The sequence below is a fragment of the Schistocerca americana genome, chromosome 5 (assembly GCF_021461395.2).
Source record: "Schistocerca americana isolate TAMUIC-IGC-003095 chromosome 5, iqSchAmer2.1, whole genome shotgun sequence".
NCBI classification, from domain to species: Eukaryota; Metazoa; Arthropoda; class Insecta; order Orthoptera; family Acrididae; genus Schistocerca; species Schistocerca americana.
In genome coordinates this window covers 151,702,197-151,714,956 of record NC_060123.1, presented here as the reverse complement: position 1 = coordinate 151,714,956, position 12,760 = coordinate 151,702,197, and positions in this window count along the sequence as shown.

Below are 12,760 nucleotides of genomic sequence, written 5' to 3'. Positions count from 1 at the left end.
CATCTTTGACATACATTTCCAGTTACTGTGCCGTTTCACCCACACAGTCATGCACCTGTTATCCACACCGTGACAGCAGGACACCCAGAACATGTACCCTCTTGTCTTATTGCACAATGCTCTGAGCGTCGGACGACATACAATCATGTGGAAAAAAAATGAAAAAATAAAATTCCTGGTCATACCTACTATTAAGAAGTGCCAACAGATAGCCGTGCATCATTGTACGTCTACGACTTATTTTAAAGACATGTTGAAAAAAAGTAAACCTACGTAAATAGCATTTGTAGATTTGTAGAAAGTTTTTGACAGAAATTTTGAAGGTAGTGGCTACAAAATACAGAGACGGAAAAGTTATTCACAACTTGTTCGGAAACCACAGTTCAGTTATTAGAATCGAAGGACATGAAAGGAAGCAGTGGTTGAGAAGGTAGTGACACTTAGCTGTAGCCCATCCACAAATTTGTTCACTCTGTACATTGAGCAAGCAGTGAAGGAAGGAAAAGAATAATTTGGTGTTGGAGTTAAAGTTCAAGCAGAAGAAATAAAAACTTGGAGTTTTGCCGATGACATTGTAATTCTGTCAGAGACGACAAAGGACGTGGAAGAGCAACTGAAATGAGTAGGTAGTTTCTTGAAAAGAACTAATAAGATGAACATCAACAAAAATAAATCAAGGACTCGAATGTAGTCGAATTAAATCAGGCAATGTTGAGGGAAATAGTTACGAAATGATTCGTTAAATATAGTACAAGGATGACATAAATTTCTGGATGACATCATTGCTCACTGGCTACCAGGAAGTTGTGATGATTCTAACAGCAGCTATCATTTTGTATAGCTTGAGAGCCGAACTAACGAATCCGTCAGAGTAAACGTTGCGGACAGTCTGGATATAAAATTAACATTATAAACATACGTTGCAAATGTCAGTTGTGGTCGAAACAGAGTTCTGTGTACTTGTAAGTGCACTACGTCTGAGCTAAGTGAATTCGAACGTGGACAAATTATTGGTGATAATATCATGTGCGTTTCTGTAACCAAGGCAGCTGAAGCGTTTGGTTTTCAAGAGGCATCGTAGCGAATATTTATACTGCATACAGGAAAAGCAGAAAAACATCATCCGCTAAGTCACAATGCGGGCAAAAGTGCGTGTTCAGTTATTGTGACAAACGGCCATTTAAGAGAATTGTGACGGAAAATGAGATGACTGCAGCTCCAAAAGTTTCTGCAAACCTGAATATTTTACTCTCGAATACTGTCAACATCAAAACAACACGAAGAGATCTCCATAACGAGGGAGTAGCAGGGCGTGCCGGAACTGCAAGTCCCACATCAGTGATGCCAAAGCCGGTAACGGGAAAATGTGGTGCCGAAGCCATAAAACCTGGGCTATGGAGCAAAGGAAAAAAGTCACGTGCTCGGATGAGTCTTGTTGCGCACTGCTTCCAACTGCTGGACGAGTTAAAGTTCCAAGAGTAATATATGGCAGGTGTCCTGTGATGATTTCAGTAGCCATATTGTGGTATTCCAAGGGCCCAATGGTTACTCTGCAAGGCCACAATACTGGCAAGTATTATGTGACCATTTTGGTTGATCAGGTCCATCCCATGGTAGAAAGTTTGGTCCTCAGTGGTGATGTTGTGTCCCATGACGGCTGGGCCACTTTACACACAGCTCAATCGTTCAGGATTAACTGTACCATCTCCCCTGGTCACCACTGTCGCCAGGTCTTAATGTCATTGAGCCTTTGTGGTCCATTTTGGAGACCCTTGACAACCATCAACACCTGTGTTTATCCATTCCGAGACGACTGGAAGTGTTTTGAAACTCGCCGGACCTCCTACATCTTATTTGGCGTGGTAATGCATTGTGTTGTCAGTGTTCCATACTTTGGTTTACATGTAATTGAATATTACTCTTCCCTACCAAACACTCTCCGCCCCTCCCCATCTGACGTATATCATTCCTTTAATATGGCCACGGCCAGTTACTCTGCCCTTCCGAGACATAGCTTTGGCTTCAATCACCTCTGTACAGTCAGTGTATTAAATTCTAGCAGCTTCTCCCAGGAGCTATTCGACATTGCAGATGTGTCTTTGGTTTTCACTAACGCACGCAGACTTGCGTGCCACGAGATAAATTAATGCACGTTTGAACAAAACCATTCCTTAATCTAACTGTTCCAAACAGTCGGATACAAAATTTGTTTACCATCTACCGTATACGTACTAGTAGTACCACAGGGCGCCATTACGTCAAAACAAAAGAGGCACACGCAATTTGTTACTGCGGACAGCTTGATGCCGACCACCTGTTTTCAGAGACATGATTACCAAATTCACCACCATCACTTTAACGACAGGAAAGGAAAATCACGTTGGGCCCATCGAACAATTTGTACCGTGCAACTAGTGTGAGGCAATGGCTCGTAAAGGTACGTACGTTGACGGTCTTAGTAATGTTGAACAGAGGAGGAAAGGCAACGGCACAGCCTAGCGCTGCGCTTAAACGATAACATCAGGAGAGGAGCTTCCGCAGCTAATGAGCGCGTCGCATGTCACGTGACAGACAGGGACACGCGATCCCAGCGGACCACGCCTCTCGTGACGCCACACGGTGACCCGCCCTTGCCCGCAAATAGACGCAGCCAACAGTACAGAGGATGAGCCGGCCTACCTGTCAACTCGGCTTTGCCCAGCATGCTAGCGGACAGTTGCACTCCGCGAGGTTCAGGTTTCTTAATGTCTAGTAATCTGAGGATATTTTCTGAACCGTCGTAACGTCCCACTGTTAGAGACGAAGCACATGCGCGAATTGTACCACAGTATGAGTTGAAATAGGCTGCTTTTAATCAACACAGCCTTCCTGCCGTAACAATACTGTTAGGAAGGGAACGGGGGCCAGACGGTGGCGAGAGGGGGGGGGGGGGAGGGGAGGGGGCGGGGGGGGGGAGGTGAGGCTGCAGTGAGGGAGGGGCTGAATGGATGTGGGAAGATAACTTTAGACTGAAACCAATATAAAGATCATGATGGCGCAGGCCTGTGTACTCTACTATTAATATGTATCTCACTCATATAATTTTGATAGTAATTGTTGTTGTTGTGGTCTTCAGTCCTGAGACTCGTTTGATGCAGATCCCCATGCTACTCTATCCTGTGCAAGCTTCTTCATCTCCCAGTAACTACTGCAACCTACATCCTTCTGCATCTGCTTAGTGTATTCATCTCTTGGTCTCCCTCTACGATTTTTACCCTCCACGCTGCCCTCCAATACTAAATTGGAGATCCCTCGATGCCTCAGAACATGTCCTACCAACCGATCCCTTCTTCAAGTCGAGTTGTGCCACAAACTTCTCTTCTCCCCAATCCTATTCAATACTTTCTCATTAGTTATGTGATCTACCCACCTAATTTTCAGCATTCTTCTGTAGCACCACATTTCGAAAGCTTCTATTCTCTTCTTGTCTAAACTATTTATCGTCCATGTTTCACTTCCATACATGGCTACACTCCATACAAATACTTTCAGAAACGACTTCCTGACACGTAAATCTATACTCTATGTTAACAAATTTCTCTTTTTCAGAAACGCTTTCCTTGCCATTGCCAGTCTACATTTTATATCCTCTCTACTTCGACCATCATCAGTTATTTTTCTCCCCAAATAGCAAAATTCCTTTACAATTTTAAGTGTCTCATTTCCTAATCTAATTCCCTCAGCATCACCCGATTTAATTCGACTACATTTCATTATCCTCGTTTTGCTTTTGTTGATGTTCATCTTATACCCTCCTTTCAAGACACTATCCATTCCATTCAACTGCTCTTCCAAGTCCTTTGCTGTCTCTGAGAGAATTACAATGTCATCCGTGAACCTCAAAGTTTTTATTTCTTCTCCATGGATTTTAATACCTACTCCGAATTTTTCCTTTGTTTCCTTCACTGCTTGCTCAATATACAGATTGAATAACATCGGGGAGAGACTACAACCCTGCCACACTCCCTTCCCAACCACTGCCTCCCTTTCATGTCCCTCGACTCTTATAACTGCCATCTGGTTTCCGTACAAATTGTAAATAGCCGTTCGCTCCCTGTATTTTACCCCTGCCACCTTCAGAATTTGAAAGAGCGTATTCCAGTCAACATTGTCAAAAGCTTTCTCTAAGCCTACAAATGCTAGAAACATAGGTTTGCCTTTCCTTAATCTAGCTTCTAAGGTAAGTCGTAGGGTCAGTATTGCCTCACGTGTTCCAACTTTTCTACGGAATCAAAACTTATCTTCCCGAAGGTCGGCTTCTCCTAGTTTTTCCAATCGTCTTTAAAGAATTCGCGTTAGTATTTTGCAGCCGTGACTTATTAAACTGATTGTTCGGTAATTTTCACATTTGTCAAAACCTGCTTTCTTTGGGAATGGAATTATTATATTCTTCTTGAAGTCTGAGGGTATTTCGCCTGAATTTTTTTTTCGTATGTAGCTATGATATAAAAAAGGACCGATGTAAGAGAGGACCTGATGACCTTATCAGATCAGATTAAATTAATAAATAAATAAATACCTGTCGATGGAGTTGCTGCTCACATCTTACGGTTACTCGGCGCCGAACTGAAGTCGATGTGCTACAGTGCATCCTCATCTGCAATTCCGATATTAGTTCACCTTTAAGCCACATGTTCCCACTTACGCTATACCCAATGGTTTTTCAATATTTTCTGGTTGTGATGCAAATTCTGTTGAGTTCTATGCTCTTTCTGTAAATCCACGACCCACTGGAGGCATTCAGCCTCTAATCGATCGATCGTCATAATCTAAATTTTCGTATATTAAAACTTGGATCCTAAGAAACATGTCAGACATTCGGCTATAATATAATTACTTAAAATTAACAGTATTTTCGTAACAGTCCTTTTACTTATATTTACTTTACTAGCTAATCATGTGATTCGAGAGTTCGCTTACAGTTTCCTTTCTAAAATTTATGTGCAACATTCTTAACGTTTATTGAATATCAGAACCGAGTCTTATTTGCACTGACAACAAGACTTGTGGGGGATAGATTACAAGAATTTATCACAGATGGGGACGCGCCAGAAAGTAAGTAGATCTCACAGTTTCCAAAAATACATTTAAAATGCACATAGTTGAGGTCTAAGAGTGATAGATCACGTAATGGGGAAAAACTTTTCTTATAGACAGTATGTTCGTTGACGCTTTCTGGTGATGTTAGACGTCTTGTTATTGAATTCGCCGTCCCTGGGATTACGAGATTTCGCCGAACTAGCGAGGTCTACCAACTAGTTGTGTCGCATTTGCATAGTGCCTACCCCTGCAAAATGATGCAGCGATTTTCAACAAGAAAATGACTATCTCTAAGTGGATAAAGACCTTTTAAAAGCAAATCAGGAACTTTAATTTTACTCAGCCTACACCTTATCACGCCGAGCAAATGACTGGACTATAGGCAACACACATTGCATGTACACGCGGCAGAGTAGCCTACTTATATCACACCGCCTGTCAGGGGCATCACCAATAGTAAAAGCAACTAGTACCACTGGGAAGTGTCGGCAAACTGTATGTCTCTAACAAAAGTTGTACCCAATCACGCACGCCGACTAAGTGGGTGCTCCGGGTCTTGAGCACCCACCTAAATAATCACATGGGTGCGGCGCTGCCACAGGAGTTTTAGGTTGATAAAAAATAAACATTTCTCGCTCACCATTATCAAAAAATAACGAACAGTTAAATCTTTGAAATAGATGTTAAAATTTCTGACCTCTAAAACTTAGTTGTTTGTTTCTAAAGTGTGGACAAGCAATCATGCAACACACTCTTCCCTCCCTTGCCTGCCTCTGGGCAAGTGAAAGGCAGTCTCCATAATAACAATACAAGTATATTGTGAATATAATTACTTCTTTTCGGCTTGCTTTGACGTTTTCTTACAAATGACACACTGCAATACGCCCACTCCGTTCGCCAACAATCGTTTTAAAATAACTACTTGCCGATATTGAGCACTAACAACGAATAAATCGAAACATAAGGAAACCGATTGTGACCTACTCCCTCAGTACTGCAGTTCATTTTTTCCTTCTTTTGTGTCAATCAGACAAGAGAGGTGTCGTTTACGATTCCAGCGAACCTGTTTTCATGTAATCTGGATTGTTAACATTTCACTTGTTCTTCGAGTCACAATAGCTCGGACGGTCGCGGGACCTTAGACTGTAGATCAGGAAGTTCTCATTTCCAAAAAAAACGATGTCACCACGGCAATAGTACAAAGAAGAGCGTCTAATGACCGGATACGTGGAATGAAAGCTCTTCCGCAGGCAAACATTTTCGTAGTTTTCAAACGTGCCACCTTAGCTGGATGGGTGTGGGAAGCTTAAACACAATACTGAGCATTGCTTCTTTAATGTATTTCCGAATTCGAACAGTACGTTTGCTAACCGCTGTAGGTAAATTCGTCATACGTTTGTCGTCATCATGACAGGTGGATATTACTGACACTGATCATAGTGACAACCATGTTCAGTCAAAAAATTAGGGACCCGAGCATGTGCCTTCTGCCAGTTCCTGTAGTACATTAGCAACAAACAAATAAAAGAACCATTTTAAAAAAATATCGAGACCGCCCTGAATACATATACATCATTTCACCATCGATATGCACCCACAGAAATTTTGGATAGTCGGTGCCTATGTACCCCATAATATAATCTATCACTCCAGATGTGATGCAAAAACTTTGAAATACACCACGTATGGTTGAAAAGCAGCAAGCCCTTTGGTTCATCAGTTTTCATTTATGTGTCTTTAATAGGGTGACTGGAGGGGAGTTAAGTTGTTTAACAGGGTTAATGAGATAACAATAATCGTATGAGCTGATTTCATTTTGTATTTTTAACACTCTGTAATCTAGCACGGTACTGGCTGTATCAATTTGCTTTTATGGGTGAGTTTTGGAAGTAAGGAGTGCTGTGAATATGAGACACGTGACTTGTAGTAAGGCTCAGTGCACTTTGCCAAGACGTGTGGGGGGTGCACGAGTTATTCTGCAGTTTATAGCACGGATCTGCTATAGACACCTGAGATGAAAACATTCTTTCTGGAGGACAGAACTATGTCAATGTGTGTAAGAGAAATACTTCAGCAGATAAACATGTCCCGACGTCAAAAAAAAAAAAAAATAAATAAATAAATAAATAAAAATAAAAGTCTCTGACCTACTAAAGTTTCAGAGATTGCAGAAGAGTCAGTAACTAGCATTGTGGACAGTTTCTAACCTTTCTCAGGTCCTATAATATGAGGCTACCTGATGATTGAGACAGCATTGTTGTGAAAGAAGTGATGTCAGGAGGACGTAACACTCAGTGGAAAATTCTTTAGACAACGAGTGAGGAAATTCAGTTAATTAGCTTGTTCATGATTTGTCTTTTCTAGGTGCGATATTTTGATGAAGCAACAATTACGCCCTTGGCAGGCTGTATTACTTTTGAGAGGTTGGTGGTCGCGTTTTGTTGGGGGGACGAAGGCAGTAAGAAACTTCTTAGAGACTTGAAAAGTAAAGACTTGGTCATGGGTTTTGGAGGTGAACAGAACAGCGCTCTGAAGGCTGCGCTCTGAACTGGAGGAGCTGTCTGGGGTAAAATGTTCGAGTCCTCAGCCGATCAATCGCAGCGCCAAACTTGATGCCAGCATGATGCAGCGTCTTCGCCCTGCTTGAATACACTGAAAATTATGGTGAGAATCGCTTACAGCAATTCTCGTCGAAAATTATCACATTGTAGTTTTAATAATCACATAACTGTTCTGAATGTTTCTTGATTCCAAATGTTCTGTGTGATAAACCATAGAATGCATTTAAATCTTGCGATTATTATCACATGTAATTAATGGCGGATACAGAAAAACCCCACGGAGGGGGCGCTAGAGATATCTTGAGCTACCTTTACTTTTACCGTTGTTGTTGTTGTGGTCTTCAGTCCTGAGACTGGTTTGATGTAGCTCTCCATGCTACTCCATCCTGTGCAAGCTGCTTCATCTTCCAGTACGTACTGCAGCCTACATCCTTCTGAATCTGCTTGGTGTATTAATCTCTAGGTCTCCCTCTACGATTTTTACCCTCCACGCTGCCCTCCTCCAGTACTAAATTGGTGATCCCTTGATACCTCAGAACATGTCCTACCAACCGATCCCTTCTTCTAGTTAAGTTGTGCCACAAACTCCTCTTCTCCCCAATTCTATTCAATACCTCCTGATTAGTTATGCGTTCTACCCATTTAATCTTCAGCATTCTTCTGTAGCACCACATTTTGAAAGCTTCTATTCTCTTCTTGCCCAAACTATTTATCGTCCATGTTTCACTTCCATACATGGCTAAACTTCATACAAATACTTTCAGAAACGACTTCCTGACACTTACATCTACACTCGATGTTAACAAATTTCTCTTTTTCAGAAACGCTTTCCTTGCCATTGCCAGTCTACATTTTATATCCTCTCTACTTCGACCATCATCAGTTATTTTACTCCCTAAATAGCAAAACTCCTTTACTACTTTAAGTGTCTCATTTCCTAATCCAATTTCCTCAGCATCATCCGATTTAATTCGACTACATTGTATTATCCTCGTTTTGTTTTTGTTGATGTTCATCTTATATCCTCCTTGCAAGACACTGTCCATTCCGTTCAACTGTTCTTCCAAGTCCTTTGCTGTCTCTAACAGAATTACAATGTCATCGGCGAACCTCAAAGTTTTTATTTCTTCTCTATGGATTTTAACACCTACTCTGAATTTTTCTTTTGTTTCCCTTACTGGTTGCTCAATATACAGACTGAATAGCATTGGAGAGAGGCTACAACCCTGTCTCACTCCCTTTCCAACAACTGCTTCCCTTTCGTGCCCCTCGACTCTTATAACTGCCATCTGGTTTCTGTACAAATCTTAAATAGCTTTCGCTCCCTGTATTTTACCCCTGCCACCTTTAGAATTTGAGAGAGAGTATTCCACTCAACATTGTCAAAAGCTTTCTCTAAGTCTACAAATGCTATAAACTTTGCCGTAATAAAAAATAATCAAGTCACATGCAAAGTTTAAGAAAGTTTTTTTTTAAATGATTGCACACATATACAGGACAATGCCATCTTATGATATAAAAAAGTTACAATTGTGGTTCTCTTCCTTAAATGATGAATTCTATGCGTCTATTCTTCCTGACAGATTGGTTAATTACATCGTCAATAGGACAATCAGTGTCACGGTGAGTGTTGAACAGAGCTAAGCCATTCTCGGAAAAATATTTTTACTGATAAATTATTATGAATCACTACTATTAATACTTCACAATCAACTCATCACTCTCACTCTCGACTAATCTTCACACTTGCACTTCCTACAACTAGACCTTTTTACTTATTCATTCTTCAGTCTTATTATTTCTGCTTCTAGAAGTAAACTAGCTTCCTCTTCGGCGAATAGTCCGTATTTATAACACTACGTATCGAAGGTTCTCTGTACAAGAAAACAGTAGGATACGCGCGACTTTTCTCGAGCAAATGCCAGACAGAATAACGTATCGAGATCACTAGAATGGCTGCGACTTTTCTCGTAGTTATGTGTTAGCTATCTATGTGCCAGATAGAAACGTGTAAAATACGATGACACGGACGCGCATGCTACGTAGGAAAGTACAACTTACTCGATAACTCGATTCAGTCGAGTCGACTGACGAAAGGAACGAACGAATAGCGTGCGGGCTGACTGGCGGGGGGAGGGTGGGTGGCAATGCGGGCGGCCGTGCATTTGTAAATTTGCGAAGCAGAAACGGCAAACACGCAAGAGTCGGTGCGTGCTGAGCTGGGTCACTAGAGGGCTGCGTTTCGGCCGTAACGCTACAAAGCTGACGTCACCGAAGCGCGCCCAGGCCAGTATCTTTAGTCGGCCGTCCTTGTACCATGTGACGCCACTGGGTCCCGCAGTGGGGCAGAGCTGCTAGAGGCTGCCCAGCTTGGCTTCCATGCATGCGTCATTCCGGGTCTCCCTCTCTATGTAAGGTTCCAGACGCTGCCATTACATCTACAGAGTGTTTCACAATTCATGTTACAGATTTATCAAGACTGTAGGGTAAGTTTTACATAGGAATCCAGGTCCTGAAGCGTCATCCAACGGCGCTTCAGAGCGTCAAAGCTATAGGCGCCGGCACCTGTAAATGTATGTACATACAGTGTGATTCCGTGGTGATGTTACAAACTTTCAAGGATGAAAGACAAGGGTAAATTTATCAATTTGAGGTAATGGTACCTGCACCGGAAACGAACGAGTTGACTAGCACTAAACTGGGACACTGCAAACATCTCACTGTTATCTCGCTGTCATTAAAACCCTCAGGAAAATAAAGACAGGCCAAAATGAAATAATGTTAGTCTGAACGTAGTGTCACTTTTAGCGAGAATGCCAGTACGAGACAGATTCCAACTGAGATCGTCAAGCTGCTTCGCCATGTCTGAGCTACGACGTACTTTCTGCAGCGCAACGAATATAATGAGGTGAAGAGTAGCACAGCCAAGGGGTCCTCACTCCGGCCGTCGCGAACTTTTTCACGGAGCACTTTGAAGAAGAAGCTCTGAACCCATCAAGGCTGCGTCCATCTTGACGATACTTTCTCGATATGGCCTCGTAGTGAAACAGCACTGCAGCAGTTCGTCGGCGACGTGAACGATGTCCATCCCAACATTAAATTAACTGTCGAATTGGAGAGAGATGGCAAGCTTCCGTTCCTGTATCTTTTAGTTGAACGGAAGGCAGGAGGCCGGCCGCGTCATTCAGTGTGCAGAAAATCTATGTGCACTGACAGGAAATTTAACGTGAACGATTTTCCTCGCCGTGTACCCAAGTAAGCGGTCCTGAACACGTTAGAACACAGGGCAAATAGATTTCTAACGACGACCATCAAATGTCTGAATTTCAACATTTGAGTAGTAAGTGGGAACACTGAGCGCAGTTGGAAAGTTTTATTGCACACCCTTCTTTTTGATGAATTAATTAATTTTATTTTAATAATAAATAATTACATGAATTTTCTTCACTTAAAACTTCCGGGCTGATAGGCCGTGGTCGAAGTCTAAAACTCTCCCCTGACGTTTCGTCTCCGACTGCGGGAGGTTTTAGGTGAAGACAATACTGGCCGTGAAAGCCTACATTATATGATACATCAATTTTGTTTTAATACGAATTAATTAAATTGATTTTATTTTAGATTTCAATTAATTTTATTTATGAAAATTGTCAGGTACTTAACAGTTTCAAACATGGTAGCGGCCTCTTGCGCCAACTGACGTCACTCGGCACCGTGGCGGGATGGAATTGCTAGAAGCTGCCCAACTTGCCTTGCACGCATGCTTCACTCCGGCCGTTTCTGGAAGTTCCAATCGCTGTCATTATATCTTTATAAACAGAGCAACGTGCCAGCCCCAGAAGTCAGTGATTTTAACTCCTGATGACCATGGCAGAGGTACACAACGTGATCAAAAGTATCCGGACACCTGGCTGAAAATGACTTACAAGATCGTGGTGCCCTCCATCGGTAATACTGGAATAAAATATGGGGTTGGTCCACCCTTAGCCTTGATGACAGCTTCCACTCTCGGAGGCATACGTTCAGTCGGGTGCTGGAAGTTTTCGTGGGGAATGGCAGCCTATTATTCACGGAGTGCTGCACTGAGGAGTGGTATCGATGTCGGTCGGTAAGGCCTGGCACGAAGTCGGCGTTCCAAAACATCGCAAAGGAGTTCTATAGGATTCAGGTCAGGACTCTGCATACCACTCCATTACAGGGATGTTATTTCGTGTAACATCTGCCACAGGTGCTAGATGGTATTGCAGGATGCAATCGCCATCCCCGAATTGCTCTTCAACAGTGTGTAAGGGGTCCGTAGGCCCTTCCTATAAATTTGCACTCGGCACAGGTCGATAGGGCGAACAATCGGTTGTGTCGTGTTGCGAGCGCGAGTGTGGAGTTGAGCGAGTGCCATGTTGTGGGTAGAGATGTGTGGAGGTCTTTGTTGTAAGACATGGCTTTAACGGAGAAGGGAGTCGCCATTGCCGTGGTTAGACCCCTTTGTACTAAAATAATACCGGGAAGGTGAAGAAGTATTATTACGAAAGTGATCAGTGACATTTCTAGGGCCGATATTTGGTTTCGCGTCTACCGCGCCGGCATCACCTTGGATTGCAGTGTTGGATTGCAGTGTTGGATGCAGTGATGGATTAGCGTGTGACGATAATGGAAAATGAAGAAGCCTGTGCTGAGATTAGCCGTAATTAGATATGTATGACGAAGGCAGTGGCTGTCTCCTTTTTTTGTGTTTTTGAGACGAATATAGGTTCGTAATTAGTGAAACTGTGTTGGTGTTTTTCTTGTTACCAGACATTTCATTATTACAGTATTGAACAGGACGAACTGGAAAGTAACAACTTCCGTAGCAGTCAATTCCGATTACCAGCCCCATTAGGTGCACGATCATATTAATAATAAATATTGGGCTGCTATTCGATCGGATCGGGTCGGGATTAATAAACGGAGGTGTTACAAGTGGGAAGCAAGAAGGTGCTTAAAACATCAATGTAGCCTGTGCTGTTTGTAGTACCACGCAAAAGAACAAGGGGTGCAAGCCCCCTCCATGAAAAACACGACCACACCATAACACCACAGCCTCCGAATTCTACTCTTGGCACTACACACGCTGGCAGATGACGTTC